The sequence below is a fragment of the Dermacentor silvarum genome, chromosome 4, assembly GCF_013339745.2.
Source record: "Dermacentor silvarum isolate Dsil-2018 chromosome 4, BIME_Dsil_1.4, whole genome shotgun sequence".
Taxonomy (NCBI): domain Eukaryota; kingdom Metazoa; phylum Arthropoda; class Arachnida; order Ixodida; family Ixodidae; genus Dermacentor; species Dermacentor silvarum.
In genome coordinates, this window is record NC_051157.2 from 128860026 (window position 1) to 128879411 (window position 19386).

Sequence of the window (19386 nt, forward strand, 5' to 3'; positions counted from 1 at the left end):
AAGCTACGAAGCTCGCCATGGGTCTACCACCCGTGGCATCTACCACCCGACTTCTCAATATGGGTGCTCATTACACTTGGCAAGACCTGTGGAAGCCCAGAAGAACAACCAACTCGAGAGGCTGAAGCTCGCCCCGACGGGCAGATCGGTCCTTGCGCGCCTCGGCTACGGAGAACGCTACATCTCCGACGCGGACCGCAAGGTCAAGATACCACCATGCATAAGAGAATCCCTGAGCATCGACAAACTGCCGCGCAACATGCATACCGAGCATCATCGGGGACGCCGGCTCGCTCGAGTCGACGCCATCCGAATTCCGCACCTACGTAGCACGATCCAGATTCTCGCTACGTAGGTGCGTCCAAATACCAGGGAAAAACCGCTTACGCCCTGAGTGGGGTTGACTCGAGAGGCAAAGAACTGGCATCCGCCACCTTAAGGGTGCGGAACACGGAGATAGCGGAAGAAGCGGCGATCGCCCTCGCCACCACCACGAGCACGAACGCAGTCGCAGTCTTCACGGACTCCCAATCCGCAGTACGCAATTACACGCGAGGCCGAATATCGGTGGAAGCAGTCAAAATTCTGCAGAAAAGAAGCACTCCGCTCCCTTACACCTGCGTCACGTGGGTACCAGGGCACGAGGGGCTCGAGGGAAACGAAGCGGCACACGCCGCGGCCCGCGATCACGTCAACCGGGCCTCTCTCTCCGCCTCGCGAGACCCCCGACCGCCTGGCGACGCAGCGGAAGCGGAGACAATACCCCCCACGAATAACCCCATCCTCCAACACTACCGACTGGGACGCAGCGTGTACCCACCACCTCATCCAAAACTGACCAAAGAGGAAAGCACCGCATTCCGAAGACTGCAGAGCAATATGTACACCCATGGGATCCTCATGCATCGCATCCACCCGACACTACACACCTACAACTGCCCGATCTGCGCCATGCCAGACACTCTGGATCGTTTGCTACTCGAGTGCCCGTGGCGCCCCGAAGACGCCGTTACCAAGCATACAACGTCCGAAGACGTGAACCTCCTCGCCGAGACGTGGGAGGCCAAGATCTCCACCCCGGCCCTGGACGAACAACGACGTCTTGTCGCCAGATCCCGGGATGCTATCGCGACCAGAGGATTTCTGAAATGAGGGACCCTCCCACCTAGAGTGATCCACAGCTCAAACGCTCGGGAACACTGTCTCGAAAATTAAAGTTTATTTCATCATCATCATCATCACGTCGTTCTTGTCCGTTATCTTCAGCGCAAAATTAGTGAATAGAGGGCGGAAGAACTTTGTCATCATGATCTCAAACAACTTCTCGTGATGCTCAGGCACTGAACCATTCAATAGTTCACGCTCTCGGAACACTTCAGCAGCATTCACGGCAGTCTCCCTCAGCGGTTGCTTAAAATTTCTTCGCTTAGCGAGCACTACTTCAACCTACTTGTGCAAAGAGTTCAGCATAACTACGAGTTCGTCTGACGGATACAACAGACGGCTTCTGTCTTGAAGCCTCACCCGAGAATCTGACGGCGACGAGGGCTTGGGCTTTGTCAACAAACTGAGGCATTCTTTGCAAGAGACCCGCTCATTAACAACTCTCGACAAGTATCCGCCAACCACCGCTAGTGCTGCACATTCTGGCGAACGAAGCGTTTCTTTGCGCCGGGTGATTTGGTTGACCAGCGTTGCTTTCGCCTCTTTTTGGAATTCTTCGGATGGTTCTGGCGTAGTGCTTACACTCAGTTGCCGGCGTAGCGACGAGCATGTGCTATCTTCCGTGTCCATCACGTTGCTGTTTTTCGATGTTGACGCAATGCCTGTCTTCAGAGACTTTTCTATTACGCACAAAACTGCTCGTGCGTCAGTCTGGTCGTTGCTTCCAGCTGACCTCCTCAACCACAAAACAAAACAAACAAAAAATTCAATGGCGTCAGACGAGAGCGTTCTAGTCAGAACAAATCGAAAGAGCATCTCGCTCAGCAAATATCTGACGCATTCCACGTTTGACGCATTCCAACTTTGAGCCACTTCTCTCGAAGTTCTTCATCGCTCGGAATTTCATGAAATGAGATGCCCGGGACCTTTCTCTTACTGTACGAGGTGCATCCAGGTCCACAACAATACGCCATACCACTGGGTATCAACTCGCAAAGAGACTTACCAAATCACTTAAAGTAGCACAACTCAATCGTGACCACAATATCTTCTTTTCGGCCTAAAGGCCCTTATTTGCGTTGCGGCTAGACGTCCTCAATGCGCCACCGAAAGTGTTACCACAGCCACAGTCCTTCAATACCCTATCGCAGCTCACCGCGTCAATCGAAACAGACGGCAAGTTTTTTTTCCTCAGCCGTGGACTTCTGTAGAAAGGTGATCTTTCAGCAAACCAGTGAACTGTCGGCAGGCGAGGCAAATTAATATTGTCGGGATTTGACACTAATGGAGACACGCACACGCAATTTTTCCCGCCTTTACCAATGCACGGCGGCTGGTGAACTATTCTGGGGTAGCAGCGCCCCTAGCGGGCGACCTGCGAGGAGGTCAGGCAAGGAGGTTGAATGGCGCTTCCGGAGTGATTGCGCGGGCACAGAAAGTATGTATATAGGAGGCTATGCTTGGACAAAGTACGCCACGCCGAGCGCCGGTAGCTTCATATGCGCTATGTTTTTAACGTTTAGTTTTCATTGAAGCGAGAGACAGCACGAAGGTTAATTCGTTCGCTGCTGCTGGCGCGCTTCCTCACTCCAGCATTTTGACAACACGTTTCGGCGGTCATCGAGCGAGATGTGTACATGTTTACCTGTGCGCGCGGGATACCAGTAAGTAGTAAGCGAATGTTTGAAAGTTTATACGACTGGTAAAACTAATATCCTTACTTCATAGAGCTGTGTACTAATTCGCTATCTCAATCGATGCTTCACCTTTTGAGTGAAACTGCGACTTTTTTTGTCAGAATTTTTCTATCTGCAGTGAGTCGTTCACTGGAAGCATGCTATAGTGATAGGTGATCACTGTAGCGATTATATACAGGTAGAGGTGGGAGGCAGAGGAAAAGTGCGATCGTAGCCGTGAGATAGTATCATTTTTGTTTATCAAGTCGGCGTTCCTGTGATTCATGTTTTCAGAAGTGTTAAATGATTTCTGCAGTAACACCTACGTGCTTTCGTTGCTTCCTGTTGAACTGCTTTGGGCATTAACAAGTCAAGGGTGTTTTTAAGTAAGCCGAGTTATGTTCTATAAAGTGAAACGACGCTTTTACACATGATACGCTGTTCAGAGTGCTGCTGGCGCAACGCGTGCGCTTTTGATTTCCGAAGCATGTCGTCTCTCGTAAACCTGAGGGAGATGGAACAAAGTATTTTAGGTTGTATGCGTGCTCAGAATTTCGCCCGCGTACAAAAGCATTCATGTGCGCTGCCATGCACTGACGGAGGCAAGCGCCAGTCATTGGTGTGCACCTTTTCTTACTTCGTAATATGCATAGAATAAAGCGTGAACACTTAATAATATACGAACTACAATTTTAAGCAATGTGTATGTACATATTGCTTAAAATTAAAATGTACTGAGCGCGGGTATAGGCGCTCGCGGCGCAGAACGCCCCCCCCCCCCCCCCTCCTTCCGTAGCCTTCCGGCCCGGCAGGAGTGCGCGGCTGCAAAAAAGCGCGGCTCCACCACCTACCCACACTCCCCCCCGAGCCTTCCGGCCGGTAAAGCGCGGTTGCTCAACCTCCCTACCGTCCCTTCGGAGCGTTGTGCACGACTAGACGACTGTGCGCTTCCTCCCTGCTTCCCGCCCTTGCGTGCGCGAGCCGCGATTGCCGGCTCACCATCGCATGCTTTCACTCGCACATACAGCCTACGGCGTGCGGTGACGATTTTATCACCCGTGGACTTTATACGGAACCTCACGGCGACGACGACGGCCATACGATATGGAGCTGCAAGGAGCGCCGTAGGACAAGCACTCGCTCCGATATGCAAGCCTTACGGCGGGCGCAGGAATGAGTAAAGCAACACTAGGAAAAAACTGTGCAGTTTAATTCTCTCAATGGGTGAAGTATTGAGAGCGATAAGGAGGTTTATACAGGGTTCTTTAATAGTACAAGTATCGAGGACCCTGATGGTTTAGCGTTGCGCTTCAACTCCTCGTACGGTGTTCTAACTATCGCGGGTTCGACATGTTGGCGCGACGCAGCGCGCAAGGCAACTGTTTATGTGCGGAAGGAACAGCGCTTCAGTAGCTACCAGGCGTCCCACAATGCTGACGTGATGAAGAGCGCCGCCAGTGGCACTGGCTTCGTCGCACCTGGTTCGCGCACGAGATGAGACCGACGGGAAACCGTCAGTGCCCAGTGAAAGCGTTCGTAAAGTTAGCGACACGTTCACTGTTCGTTCCTCTCAGACCAGCCCTTACATCCGGCAGTTCAACAGCAACACTAGTTTGCGTACGCACTACGTTCATGCCAGCAGCGGGAGACATAACATATGAGGTGCTGGCTCCGAGCCGATTGAGCAGAGTGCTTAAATTCGTAAGCATTCCTATGGTTACCCAACCAGAAAACTGTCCGAGTTTCCGTCCGTCCTTCGCGTAAGGCGATCACTTTTAATATAGAGGCAAGCGGAATGTTTTCGCCAGCTCTGGAAGAAGACAACGAACACTGGAGCAGTGGCACGAGCGCTGTCTTTGACCACATGATTTGCGCAATCGGGTGCGCAGCTAGGCTCACCTTTAGTAAGCCAGAAGTGTGGAGCAGTGGTGGCTCCGGATCTGAACGTCATCAGCTCACCTGGCACCGCCAACTCCAGTTTTCTTGCCTCATCAGTTCACGTTGCGCTGCCTTCCTCAGCGGTTGGTGTCGCGCAGCACTGTCGCATTTACCGTAATGGCGCCAAGACGACCGCAGCCTCCGAGCAGTGCTAGGATTACCAGCAGTGTTGAGTGTGAGCACTCAACACCACTTCGTTGCTACGAAATGCTTACACATCAATCAAATGACTCCCTGTGGAGATTCTACGTAATTTTTTGTAGTGTCCGCGTACCGGAGACCCCCTAAACCACCGCGTCCGTTTAGCGCATGTCTTGTCAGTACCGCGACTGCACGGCGGCGGAGACGAGGACGGGAATGTCCTCCGAACGCCTTCATAATTGCTATTACAATAAAGCTCTATCGGCAAAGTTGGATATCGTTATACAATGTTGTGGAGAAAAACAGGCGATTTGTCAATATAAACAGTGTTTGTGAAATAAATGGAGTGATTCCGAGGCCTACTAAGAGGATAGAAAAAATAGTGAGTGTAATGTGCGAACCTCTCAGTGTTAATTTAAGCCCATGGCCACTTTGCGGAGAAACTGTCGGCACGTTTGCTGGGAAGCTCCGCGCACACAGACTTACATAAGCCTCGCCTTGAAGCTGGGAAAAAAATGTGTATTGTCGCCCTAGAGAAATATATCACCGATGCATACTCATCTCGCCGTCCAACAGAGACCACCGGATCATCTGGACCTCTTCTGTGTTCCACTACGGATGCCCCTTTCACATTTCGGCTGCTGGAATCCCCGCGAAGGATCTTCCGATCACATTGCGCAGTTCTGCTCTTATCGCGATGACAAAAGCTCCCTGCCTCCTTCAATGACATGTGGAACAGCGTTGATATACCAGATCTGTGCAAAGGGTGTCGCTAGTTAAGCCACGGATGTTAAATCCGTCGTGGCGAAGGTAATGAAAAATTAGTACAGAACAGGCTACCTTTGCTCGCGGAACAGGAAAGGAAGCTTGCAATATGCATGACTAGTTTTAAACAACGGCTATACGCTCGGACAGTGTATTACATCCCATACGTTGTAGGCTTAAGGGGCTACAACCAGCGCGGCACTTCGGCACGAAGCGCTCCAAGGTAGGCGCACACCTGTTCGACAACCGCAGCACGGTTCAAGCTTGTAGAAACCACAACTACGCGAACACTTGGAAAGCATTTATGCTTTCAACTAACACTTCGAGCATGCCAATTTGCGATAGTTTACATCACTGAGGGTTTCCTCGAAGAGAATACGCAATGTAAAGAAAGGCTTCCGACTTACCAGCAGGGTACGAGTGAGCACGGTATCTGCCACGACAGAAGTGTGGTTGGCTGAACGACGTGTGGGAAAGCAGAAGGCGATAGCGGAGGACTTCCGCTCCAACCGCGTGCTCGCCACCAAAGAGACTTGGCGATGGATTTAACACTACACATTTAACATTAGCATTACACAATCACATTTAACGTTACAGATAAAGTGGTCTGACGGCGCTAGCTGAAAGCTTTCATCGATTTTAATGCACGCGACTGCGTGCTTTACTGATCTCTATAATCAACCAACAGCAATGTAAGGATATTATAGGCATTGTCTTGACGTTTCATACGCATCGTCTTCAATGTCGCGTTAATCACATTCGTCTTGACAGCGCTGGTACCAAGGGCAGACGCATTCCTCGCATTTCCTATCCCACTAGCTGTTTAGCATTGTTTTGGCTGCTCTCCTAAACACAGCTGCTAATGGCCGCAGCGCTGCTCATATTGTCAAACTGTTCAGACTACATGGCATTTGGGTCTCGGGATACAGTCACAAGCGTCTGTGACGTAGTGTCGACTGAGGAGTTTTTTAAATTCAGCTCATTTTTACACACTTGGTCTATCAACAGCAGCGTCATCTTTGGTATTTTTCCCTGGGTTAATACGGAATGCTACGAGGCTGTTGCTGAACGTGGCAAGTCATGGGATCTGCCGTGCTTCCGGTTATAGTTTCTTGGGTATAATTCTGGGTAGCAGACTATCATTGTGACAAGCTCGGGACAAAGCATAAGACACACCATTTGTATGTCTTCACGCACTTTAGTGCATCGTCGGCTTATTCTTCGGCAAGAAGAAAAGTTCTATGCCCAATTTGAATACCACTCTAGTAGCCACGCGTAAAAGTAACCGAATGCCGTTGGCGTGTCCACCAAGGATCCATCATGAACACCTAGAGAATATATATTGCAAAGATCATCACGTGTCTTGGAGCGCTCCTCAGGCAGCCTCAAAGGACTTTACGTGCCAAAACCACGATTTGATTGTGAGGTACGCTGTACTGGGGACTCCGGATTCATTTTGACCACCAGGGCATATTTGACGTGGCTCCAGCGCACGGGACACGGGCGGGTTTGCAAGTCACTCTCTGCCAAAGCCCTTTTCAAAAGGCCAAGCAGTCGGGGGCCTCGATAATGCTTCCTAGCTGCACTAAATCCACTAGACGTTCTCGGCCTCAAATGTACGGAATGAAGGCACTAAACTGCTCTTGTTGAAGACGTCATTTGTGATCTAAAATATTGCAAGGTTGCAGTTCACCCAGCTGACAGCGTTCTCCGAGATCCACGGTTTTGTGCTTGAGTACTTGTGTCGTACAAACTGGGAGGATTGGATGGCATTCAGTATCTCCCGGACAAATGGCGAGAGTTGGCAGGCACGGACAATCCGTGCGTTAGCTATGCATCTAATCGCAAGGACGTGACATATTTGTTTATTTCAATTAACAGGACCGTAGGACACAGTGTAATGGGGTGTCAAAACCATACAGTGTACAAGCAGAATAAGCAATAAAAAATGAAGTACAATACATGGTAAATAAAATTTGAGCAGATAATCGCATTACCGAAAAGAAGACCAAGCAATGCGGAAATAACAAGAAAAAGTATGCAACACAGATTAAAACATGATAAACAAAAAAAAAAAAACACATGGCGCACGGATCAGTGCACCGTCCATCATAGCTTGATATAGCTCGAGTAAGGCAGACAAAACATAGCAAAACGGGCAAACGAAATGCGCAACAGGAAATCGGAAATAAAAAAAATCAGATCAATATATGGACTTGGACATGGTAAACGACGAGTTTGCAGTGAGTTTGTGATGGAATGTATCAGGATTAGACAGAGAAGCGGTTGTCTGACAGGTTGTTCCATGATTTGATGGCTCGTGGAAGTCCTAACAAGTATGAAAGCTGAAGTGTCATCCTAGATCCGTGTAAAGCTAAAATGCTTGTGCAATCTTTTGGACGTGTCGCATGGGACATCGAGGTGAAATGAACATGATCTATTGGAGTGTACATTCTTGTAAAATAATCTTAGCAGAGTGATGTCATGATCCGCCGTGGTTGCTCAGTCGCTATGGTGTTGGGCTGCTGAGCACGAGGTCGCGGGATTGAATCCCGGCCACGGCGGCCGCATTTTGATGGGGGAAGATGCGAAGGCACCCATGTACTTAAATTTAGGTGCACGTCAAAGAACCCCAGGTGGTCCAAATTTCTGGAACCCCTCACTACGGCGTGCCTCATAATCAGATCGCGGTTTTGACACGTAAAACCCCATAATTTAAAAAAGAGTGACGTCACGGCGGGTGTCTAAAATTGGAGAGAAAGATCAGTTTTAATCTGAGTCACACTTTAATGGTAGTTATAGTTTCTTGAGATGAATGGTGCAGATCTATTTTGCATGGATTCTAATATGGTGACCACGTTGTTACGATAGGGAGAGCAAATAGAGGAAGCAAACCCAAGTTGAGGGTGAACAGAAGTACGGTAAGGTAGGTTGCGAATATTAGGGGGAAATTTCTGAGGTTACGGCGTAGGTACCCTAAAGACTTCGAGGCGACGGCGCATATGGATGTGTTATGAGAGGACCATGAAATATCTGATGAATGGTTAGCACTGAGGTAATTGCAATGGGATACCTGAAACAGTAAGTCGTCTTGAATACGGTATGTACAGTTTGAATTGTTCAGTTTGCGGCTGAATTAAATGACTTTACATTTCGACTCGTTAGGGGTCATTAACCATGTGTTGTACCAATTGTTAATAAGATGAAGATCTGATTAGAGTACCAGGGTGTCATTACCAGATTTAATAGGGCGGTCGATAATACAATAATCCGCGAAAATTCGCATACATGCAGAAATCTTATTGCCTGACTCAGTTATATAAATAAGAAATAATAATGAACCGAATACGCTGCCCTGCGGCACACCGGAGGTAACTGGGAAACTATAAGAAGACAGATTATTAACAAGTATGAACTGTTGGGGATGCTAAAGGAAATTACGAAGCCATGATAAAGTTAACGAGTATAGATGGAGTGATGATCATTTGGCATCATCAGCTACGTGGTCAAAGACTTTGGCGAAGTCAAGAAATATACAATCAGTTTGCAGGTTATCGTTCTTATCAGAATGCAAGTCAGTGGTGAATTTCAATAACTCTGTCTCGCCGGAATGACTTTTTCTAAGCCTATGTTGACTAGTGAACAAAAAGTTATTGCGCATTGCAGCAGTTGCACGTAAGAGATATAAGACGGTAATTTTTACCTGAGGTTTTGTTTCCGGTTCGAAATATAGGTATTACATTAACTGTCTTCCAGTCAGAGGGCAGTATTCCAATTGTTAGGGATTGCTGAAAAATTTGAAATAAAAATTTACTAGTCAATGGAATGATATTTTTTTAATATTTTAGAATGGAAGCCATCAATACTGGCTGAAGTAGTATGGAACCTTCAGGTTATTCATGAGACGCATGATGCGTTCTTGATGACATATGATGCCTATTTGGAGTCGTTTGCCGCCATTTTACAGAATGCGCGTCCGTGGCTGCAAGCACCAACAACCGGTGTGTGCCACATAGTGCAGATTATCGCCTTGACATGCAGTTTGACCTTGATAAACATAATGCGGTGATGTATGCCTCCGCGCGCTAAAGTTTCCCTGGACCTGACGGCATCATTCACACGCCTTTTTCTCATCTCGAACTGACGAGTTACGCTTAGTGGTTTATGCAATTTACACTGGGAGTCTGCGCTGTTGCTACACACTGGAACAGGAGTCACCTTAAGATGGTTAGTCCTACAGGCCAGTCGCACTATACGTAACTGCTTATACGTAAAGTCACGGCGTAATACTGCTTCGTATCGAGGGGCTTATGAAAAAATGGAACCTAAGCCTGGTGACAATGACATGTATTTGCAATGGACGCTCGTTACTATCTAAAGTTATTGACCTTGTTTCTATCAGTGAATATGTGAAGTAGCGCGTATGTTTCCCAACGGCTGTATTTTTAGGGGTTAAATGGGCCCTGAACCACCCCTCGGGCTTGGTAAAATAACATAGTCTGAGGGTAGCATACGCTGCTGTGAACACCTCAGCCAAGTTTTGCTGTCGTACGCGGTGCGTGGAGCTCGCAAGCGGAACGCGAAGTCACATTTCCCTTAAACGCTCTCGTTTCAACAAAAGCTATGATTCCCACTCTCTTCTGTGTGCTTTATTACGTAATAAAGCCCATTACAATACGCGGCTGCTATTGGTCGCTGCGGTCGGCTACCCCGCGGCCGCCGCGGGGTGCCGCAATGAGTCCATGCACTGGCTGCGCGCTGTGGACGACCGCCTTTGGCTTACGTTTAGTGTGTCATAGGCACCAAAATCGGAAGTCCTGGCATCTACGTTAACGTCCAAAATGAAATTTGAACTGCGCGCCATGGTGAGATTTCCGAGGCGGAGCGTTGTGGCCCCACCCCACTCCGCCGTAGCCTTCGCAGTGCAAGGCATTGACGGAGAGGGGAGCACAACGGAGGTTGAAGTTGAAGTTGAAGCGAAGTTATTTCTTTGTCGTCTTTCATTGCCAATAACTCCGCTTCTGATGAATACATTGAAGAACTTTTTGCGGCAAAGTATTTCTGAAATAGCATATTTGCGCTTAAAAACTATTTCTACACTTCGATAAAAAGTGGTTCAGAGCCCCTTTAAAGAGTATTGAGACAATGTCTTACATGAAGTTGCTTTGGACAGGTGGTCCAAATTTCCGGAGTCCCCGTCCCCCACTACGGCGTGCCTCATAATCAGAACTGGTTTTGGCACGTAAAACCCCATAATTCAATTCAATTACGTCTTCTCTGGACCTAAACAAAGTTATTTCACTCACTCACTCACGCTTCAGAAGTACGGTATTGGAGGATGGCAAACCGGTGGATAGAGCCTTACGTGAGAAACAAGAGAACATTCTTGAGTACCCTGTGCGGCGATGTATTATTCAACTATGTGTTACGTGGTGTTCCGCAAAACGGAGTTCTCAGGCAAAGGCTATTCAATCTTGCTAATATAGGCATGATTAGTGAGTCCCTATATAGATGTACGCCAATGATATATGCAACTGGATGTGAGATGCGTCGCGAGCACCTAAACACGAGGCTCCGGCGCGCTATGCCTTCCGCGTCCCCTTATTTGCAACGTAAGGAGTCCTACTGGCCACACATAAGAAGTCATTTCTTTCGTTCAGTCGTAAAATGATTTATTGGTACAAAACCTGTTCATGTTACAGAAAAAGAAAGTAACCGATTACAATTACAATAGCTTCATTAACCTTCGTTAGTATGTTTTACCTACACTAAATAGACAGATAACCTGGTTATTCAGTGCGCCCTCTGCAGCTTCCCACGTCATTGACCTTCACTAACAATCGCGTTTCAAAATTTTCTTTGAACATGTTCCTTCGTGTTTTGAAGATGTCGGCAGCGATGCTGAAAACTCCTCCCTACATTTTACAGCTGGGCAATCACAGGAAGTATCTGAAAAATCCTCCTGCAACTGTACCAGCCCGCATTGTTAGCTATCGATGGTATATTGTAACGCAACGATTGTGGAGCCGTGGACAAACAATCACAGTACGAGCAAGGAGAGCGTTGATGACATTGTGACAGAGTTGCTTCTTCTCCGGACTTGAACTCACACCCTGACAGCTACTTCGCATTGTAGCATGCTCAGCTCCGATTAAGTCTGCACATAGCACATCTACATAGTTCTCTGTGCGTTATCAATGCCATCCGCACTTTCTTTGCAATTCCTGCCCCTTCTTTCTACCCCTACGAAGAGTAGCAGGCCACAGACATAGTGCCGACCTTACTGCTTTTCTCACATTAAAATGTTTCTGTCTCTTATATCGTGCTTACAGACTATCTGCAATACGCCAAGCGCATCTATATTACACGTGGATGGTCTATCTCACGCAACGACATTTGTTTCGAATATGCGCTGTTTTACAGTGAAAAACTGTTTATTATATAAGAAATAGGCCGACCGAGTTCATTCGTCATTAGTTTAATTTTCACCTCTTTATTCGAGAACGGGAGCTCGAAATGGAAAGTAACTGATCAGGTACACGTAGAATCACAAAAAAATACACCATCTTCCCGTAGGGGAACCCTGAGTAGTATGCGAAGCAGCCATGGGGTCGACTCAAGGTAGTTTTATCAGCTGTATAAACTTGGACACGCAGCAGCACCAGGAACGCGCAGAACTGTTGTCGACGCCGTCGGCGTTTTGCGCGCGTTCGCACCGAAGGCGCGCGACTTTGGCGACTGTTGCCGGCGCCTCTGGGGCGCCTACCGTCGCGCCTCTAACCTAAGCTGCTTCGCATTATCGCGCGCGGAGCCGCAGGTGTTGCCATTCGTTGCGCAATCCGAAGAGAAGCGTCGGAGAGGAAGCAGGAATGCCGAGAGGAGAGGAGATGAGACAAGGAGAGGAGAGGAGGGGGAGGAGAGAGGAGAAGAGATGAGACAAGGAGAGGAGGGGGAGGAGGATGCGCCTGCGCAGTAGGGGTGTAGACAACGCACGGCGGAGGGAGGGAGGGAGTAACATAGCCCCGACCATAAGATGCTTCGCATCTAAAAAACAGCATTGCGCTTTGAAACTCGTCAGTACAACTGATAGGCCACAACTCCCTTGCGCAAACATGCAAATAGTACTTATTTCGGGCGCTCCCAAATGACGATGGTTTTCACTTGAACCCAACTAAAAACTAAAACCGCCTTCTAGCTCAAAATTCCGTGTTTACTGCCACATTTACTATAACTTCCAAGTATCAACAGCTTCTTCTTCTTCTTTGTGGGGTTTTACGTGCCAAAACCAATTCTGATTATGAGGCACGCCGTAGTGGAGGGCTCCGGATTAATTTTGACTACCTGGGGTTCTTTAACGTGCAATACAACGCAAGCACACGGGCGTTTTTGCCTTTCGCCCCCATCGAAATGCAGCCGCCACGGCCGAGATTCGATGCCGCGATCTCATGCTCAAGTATCAACAGCTTGGTCTCTGAAATAAAGTTTATTTATTCACCTGCCACTTTATAGCTCTTAGTTGGGGGATCTGAACCACCTTTAAAGCCAAGGTTTATCAGCATCGATCCCGCATGTTGGTGTCCATTTCTTCTTCTAAGCTCGGTTGTCTGCGCATGTTCACACTCACGTTAAAATTTTGTATCAGCTTATACAGCGCCTAGTTCAGGCCACGCGTGCTGAACCCCCCCCCCCCCCCTTTCCTCACCTGTAACTCCTGCAAATATCTAATCAGCCTCTGTCGATTTTGGCGTTTCAGTAGTGGTTGCGCGCTACATGTTCACTCAGGCAATAGGAGGCGTTGGCTCAGGTGATTCATGACGCCCATGCATAGTAATAAATAATTTCACCATCATCATTAGCAGGAGCGTATTTTTATGTCCATTGCAGGATGAAGGCGTCCCCATGTGATATCCAATTACTCTTGTCTTGCGCAAGCTAACTCCAACTTGTAACACGCAATTTCATAATTTCAACTCTAATAGTGTACGGGTTATCCACCCCACGCATTACTTCGCCTGCCCAGCTCCATTTTATTGCGATAGCAATTATGTGGACACACCAAAGTGGATTTATGCCGTCGCCGTGAGGTTCCGTATGACGTCAACGGTGACGAAATTGTCGCCGCGCTCCCGACGCTGTATATGCGAGTGAAAGGGCGCGAGGGACGCGCGCTTTCACGGGGAGCGAACGCACGTCGGAGAGCAAACGCGCGTTCTGCGCCGTCTTCCCTGAAGGTGTGCAGAATTAAGCGTCTCTTTCCTCCTTTATAATCATCATATATAGTGATCAAACGCGACTTCTTCTGTCGCGCAAAAGGCCATGGGGGGACGGAAGGGAGGGAGGGGAGGCGACGTTTAGCTGCGGCACCAAATGCGTATTTATATGAAAACGTTGCGAGACGAGAAGATGGGTAAGATTTCCGACGCTGCTCGATGAGTGTCCCATTCTGATCTCGTCGAAAACCTCCGAGCCGCCCCCAGAGGCACCGGTAACAGTCACGAACTCCGCGCGCGTTCGGTGCGAATGGGGGCAAAACGCCGACGGCGTCGACAACAGTTATGCGCGTTGCTGGTGCTGCTGCATGTCAAAGTTTATGCAGCTGATAAAACTACTATCCTTACTCTGTATAGCTCTCTACTAATTCGCTATCGCAATTTATGCTTCTCTTTTCGGGTGAAACTGCGACACATCTTTTTCTCTTAATGCCAATCACAATATCGGTTATCCCCGCTTGCTGTCTGATCCAGACCGCTCTCTTCCTGTCTCTTGACGTTACGCCCACCATTTTCGTTCCATCACTCTTTGTGCCGTCCTTAGCTTGTTTTCGAGCTTCTCTGTTAATCTCCACGTTTCTGCCCCATATGCTGGCACCGGTAGATTGCAATCATTGTAAAATTTTCGTTTCAGCGACAGTGTTAAGTTTCCAGACAGGATTTGGTCACGCGCAAGTGGCTCGTCAGTAAAATCGGCGATGGGTTGTGTGAAGCCGCGAAGGAAACGGAGGAAGAAGACGCCTGGAGAAGAGAATCGCGCGCAGGGGAAAGTACGAAGGAGTGCGCCAAGCGCGCGGCAAAGAAACGCTACCTAGAGAAACGCCTAGCTAGCGTTGAGCGAAGTGGGGAAAAAAAATCACAGCATATCCACAAAGTGAATGATGATGAGTGGGCGAAGCACCGGGGGATCATTCGGCTAAACCACAGCTACGGACGAGAGATAAAGAGAACGCGCGTCGGGAACGAACGCCCTTGTGCACCGCAGCGCACCTAGCTACGGACGAGAGAAAAACGCCGGAAGCGTTCTCCGGAAACTGGCTTCCGGAACCGGAAGTGAAAAAGGAAGCGGAACCGGAAGTGGAAACGGAAGTCGGCTTCCGGTTATACTATACATATGCATATATATGTATATATGCGCATACATACATACATAGTTATGTATGTAGGTATAAGTATACATACATACATGGTTGGTCTCCATGCCAACCAGAGCTACGGACTTACGCCATCTAGTGAACATTTCATAAAACTACAGGTGGCTACCACTTACGCCATCTATTGAGCAATTCATAAACTACAGGTGGCGACATACTACTAATACTACTACTACTACTACCGAGGAGGGAACGACCCACACCCTAAGGAGCTTCGCCCCTAAAAAATTACACCATCTTCCCGTAGGGGAACCCTGAGTAGTATGCGAAGCAGCCATGGGGTCGACTCAAGTTCCCATTACGCGAGCCCTCGTTGCATCAGTAGCAGCTTCTCGGCGGCGTTGACGTTTCCTTTCGGCTACGCGAGCCCGAAGTTCGGGATCGCCTGTCGCCGCTGCCGTTTCGTGGCAGCGGCTCGAGCCCTCTTCTCCGCGGCGCGTTCCACGGCGTTGACACTGGCGTTGACGCTGGCGCTGTCCGTGGCTACGGTGGCTACCGTGGCGCTAATCGCGGCGTTGCGGGAGGAGAATGGAGGAGCGGAGCGCGCGCGCGCATCATTATACCGCGAGCTACAGTGGCGCCCCCCAGCGGAGTATGCAGCGCCTACCGTCGCGCCTCTAACCTAAGCTGCTTCGCATCATGGAGGAAAGAAAAAAAAACTAGGAGGGAGCGTCACGTGACAATCTTGAAGCCTAGTCATAAAAATTTAGAGGAATGGGATGATGGGAAATAGGCTCTCACGTGATAGGCAAGCGGTAGATTTTACTCGGCTCGCCTCGGTGGCTTCGGTTTCGTCTGCTGCGGGGGTTGCGGAATATGCGCACATACTCTGCGTGGCAAACGCGCGCCGAGGTTAGTGAAGCAATTCGAGTGTGTGAAGCAGTTGAGTCTCGCCGCTTAATTAGCAGACAGGCGCCAAGGCTGTTGCGAACGAAGGCGTCGGTTAACCGGCATTGCAGCCCAACAACCCGGGAGGACCACCTCAAGGACGACTGGTTGCGTTTCGGTGTGGTTTCAGGGAAACGAGGGAACCTCTCGCCCTGCAAACGTGTGAAGGCAACCAAGCCGCCCTTCCGACGACGATTCGTTGCGTTTGACGACGTCTTCTGGGAAACAATGATGCCTTTCGACCCCGCAAAATGTGCACGCGATTAAGCGAGCGTACAGGGTCCGAAGCGACTGTTTCCCTACGGGAAAAAAATGCGTCCCGTCTTGTGCCCAAGAATGGACTGGCGAGCCGGAGACTCCGAATATATTTAGGGTCGTGCCGGCCCGTAGTTAAGGTAGCGCAGTCGACACTGTTGCTCGAGATCTGCTTAAAGTCTTTGGCCTCTTAGCAGACCGGCGAGAACTCCCGTCAGCAGTAGGCGCACCTGCGTGATGAAGTGTTTTGTGCCAGGATGCCCTAATCGAACAGAAAATCGGCGCGATGGCCTGTCCTTCCATAGGTAAGCACAATGAACGTTTCTTTTATTTATGAAAATGGAACTGCAATATTCGCGATCGTTAGTGACTACGTGCTCGTGTGAATTATTGCTGACGAAATAGTGGTACAATACTACTCAAGCCATTTTTTTTCCAACTTTGTCATAATTCCCACTAAGTGTTAAACATTTATTTCTCTTTAAAGTACTTTTATCAGCTAGCGTACACTCCTAAAAACGTACGATGTGAAAATATTTATTGTCGAAGAATTACATTGCCTGCTATAAAAATATTATTGACTGAATTTTGTATCTATTTCTTGTGTCTGAAAACAAACAAAATTGCAATAAAACTAATTAATTGAAGAAACCACGAAAGATTAGTGTTCACATAACATACCAAGTTTTGCAATAGTCGCCAAGAACAATAATTTTGTGGAGAATATTCTGCTCATAGTAACTCGGCTTGTGAGTGCAAAGTTCAAACATCATGTTGCAAAGTTCAATCACTCCCCATGTTGAGGCTAAATATCATTTTCTTTTTTTCAGAAGATATGATGTTGGTTGACATATTTTAAACAACAGGTAAATGACAGTTGAGATGAAATAACACAGTTTTACTTTAAATTGCAGGAGTGAACATCATTTTCATTCATTTATTAGTAGTACCCTGAAGGCCTGGAGGCATTACGGAGGGGGCATTACATTACATTATGTATGTGTTACAGCTATATCTTTGATATTTTTGTGTGAAACATGCACTGCAATGTTACTACAGCTCCATTTTACCCTTTATTCAATTAGCTGTATGTGTATTTTCCAAGCACACTTAGATCAAAGATAGTTTTCTACACAAGGGGATGCGGTGTATAGGGAAAGCATGCATAGATCATGCGAGGTCTTTTGCATGACTCTGCAAAGGTTGTGTAAATCAATTCCACAGCAAATGTTATTGTTGGACCTTAAAGTATCTGGTGGGTTATTCTTTAACTGCAGACGCTTGCAAAGGACGATGCCACAGCAATGAGTCAACCTTAAAGTGAAGCAGCTACATCCACGGGAACATAACAGCATCAAGTTGAGCCAGTAAGTTGATGCACAGCTGTATGCAGCCATAATGCATGTTTCCAGTTTGATCATACCTTTTTGATGACTGTGGTAGATGTCCCCCACCATTCCTGCAGTGAAATATGCTTTTCTTATATTCAGGCAGGTCTCTCTCAAGCCACAATGATATGGACATCTCTGAGGGCTTGTCTGATTGATGTGCTAGCAGAGGGTACTGATACATCTGCTAGCGCGTCCTTGACTGATTAAGACATCGCTGATGAGCCTTCTGAAATCCAACATGTCCTGGCATGTTTGATTGTCGTAATGTTCACCAAGCTTGCTTAAGACATTTTCTCACATGTGTGCCTTGGTTCATTCATGTTGTGATCTGCTTTGCAAAATTCTGGTGTTTCCCTTTAATATATATTTTGGATTTCACCTTTAAAGTAATTATTTAAGTTTCAAAATGCATATGAGACTGTCATACAGCTTTTTGTAAGATGTTTTCGACAGATTTAAAAGATCTATTAGTAATGCTCAGAATGAAGAGAAAGATAGAACTGTTAAACCTATCATTGGCTACATTACAGCCCTTTTTTGACACAGGTGACAAGCATACTGCGTTCAAATTTCATTGTTAACACTGGCAAAAGCAAGTGCTAATGAATGAAAGCCATATATGCTACATCATAATCTCATTTTAGTCAATCTAGGATAATACAAGATAAGGAAAATAAAACAAACTGCAGCAAAGCAGTGTTATGTAAGATGAAAAACCACTTTTTTTCAGTAAAGTTGGAATATGGAAAACACACTCCTTCTCTGAATTATACTTCAGCCATGTCCTCTCATTACACACATAATTAACACCCTTGCTAGGCTCCAACGTTTACAACGGTAATAAAATTTATAACATACCAACTGTGCTGGTAAGCTTTATCAACATTTTTTGGGACAGTAGATAAAAAATACAGTATATAGCCACAGCCACTGATCTCCCTAACAAAGTCCTGCTTGCTGGTCATTATTGTGCCTAAATTTTAAATGAAGCTGATGGTGTCGCTATTAGTCCCGGGTTTTAGCTTCAACTGTGCATCTGGTGTTTCGTTTGCACGGTCTGCAATTTGAAGTTATGTTGCAGTAAGCAGTCCCTCCTCATTGCACTCGGTGTATTTTGTACAGTCTCCCAGTCCACGGCTCTCCACGACGCTCAAGCGTGAAGCTTCTGCAGCACTGCCTACACACAACCCAGCGACACGTCGAACAGCAAGGCATACTAGTATTGAGGATAATACTCGACCACTACAATTTTTACATACTTGTTTCCTTAGGTGGCTGCAAGTGAAGTGCCATATATTTTCGTGGCAGCTGTTTAATAGCTCAAGCCTAATAAATGTCACTCAGTGACCTGCACTTGGACACTAACATTTATGATCATGGCTCCATCTAATTAAATACTGAAACATTCATATTCGTCCGCAGCGGTATGAGTTTCCTCAGGGTTTGCATTAAACACCAATTATCGGCCAATTATCCTTGTAAAATTTTTCTTTTCCATTCAAATGACACGATAACTAGAAGACCAACAGGTTTTTCGCAATTTTCTATGCTCTTTATATGTTCGATCGGTCACAATGAGCCGTGATATATGAGCTCAGTATATTTGCCCACACAAACTAAAAGGCTTCTGTAAAACATCTCTCATTGAACTATGCTACATTGGCCTCTTCTGTGTTAGTTGTTTTGTACTTCTACCTTTCCTGCCTGGGCCCAGATGGGCCTGCACTATTTAGCAAACAAATAA

At 47.4% G+C, this 19386-nt stretch overlaps 1 protein-coding gene across 10 annotated transcripts in view; it reads right to left on the reverse strand.

Annotated features, from left to right (window-relative positions):
* The window catches only part of LOC119448894 (beta-1,4-N-acetylgalactosaminyltransferase bre-4), a 174617-nt gene extending 165125 nt beyond the window's left edge, over positions 1 to 9492 (reverse strand). For 7 of the 10 annotated variants that reach the window (XM_049666077.1, XM_049666073.1, XM_049666070.1 and 4 more), the window contains exon 1: positions 9388 to 9491. The gene's annotated coding sequence lies outside the window, so the exon portion shown is untranslated. Of the gene's footprint in view, positions 1 to 6091; positions 6357 to 9387 lie in introns of those variants that run through there. The other 3 variants (XM_049666071.1, XM_037711672.2, XM_049666069.1) reach the window with 2 other exon arrangements.
* Between the last annotated feature and the right edge of the window lie 9894 nt (positions 9493 to 19386).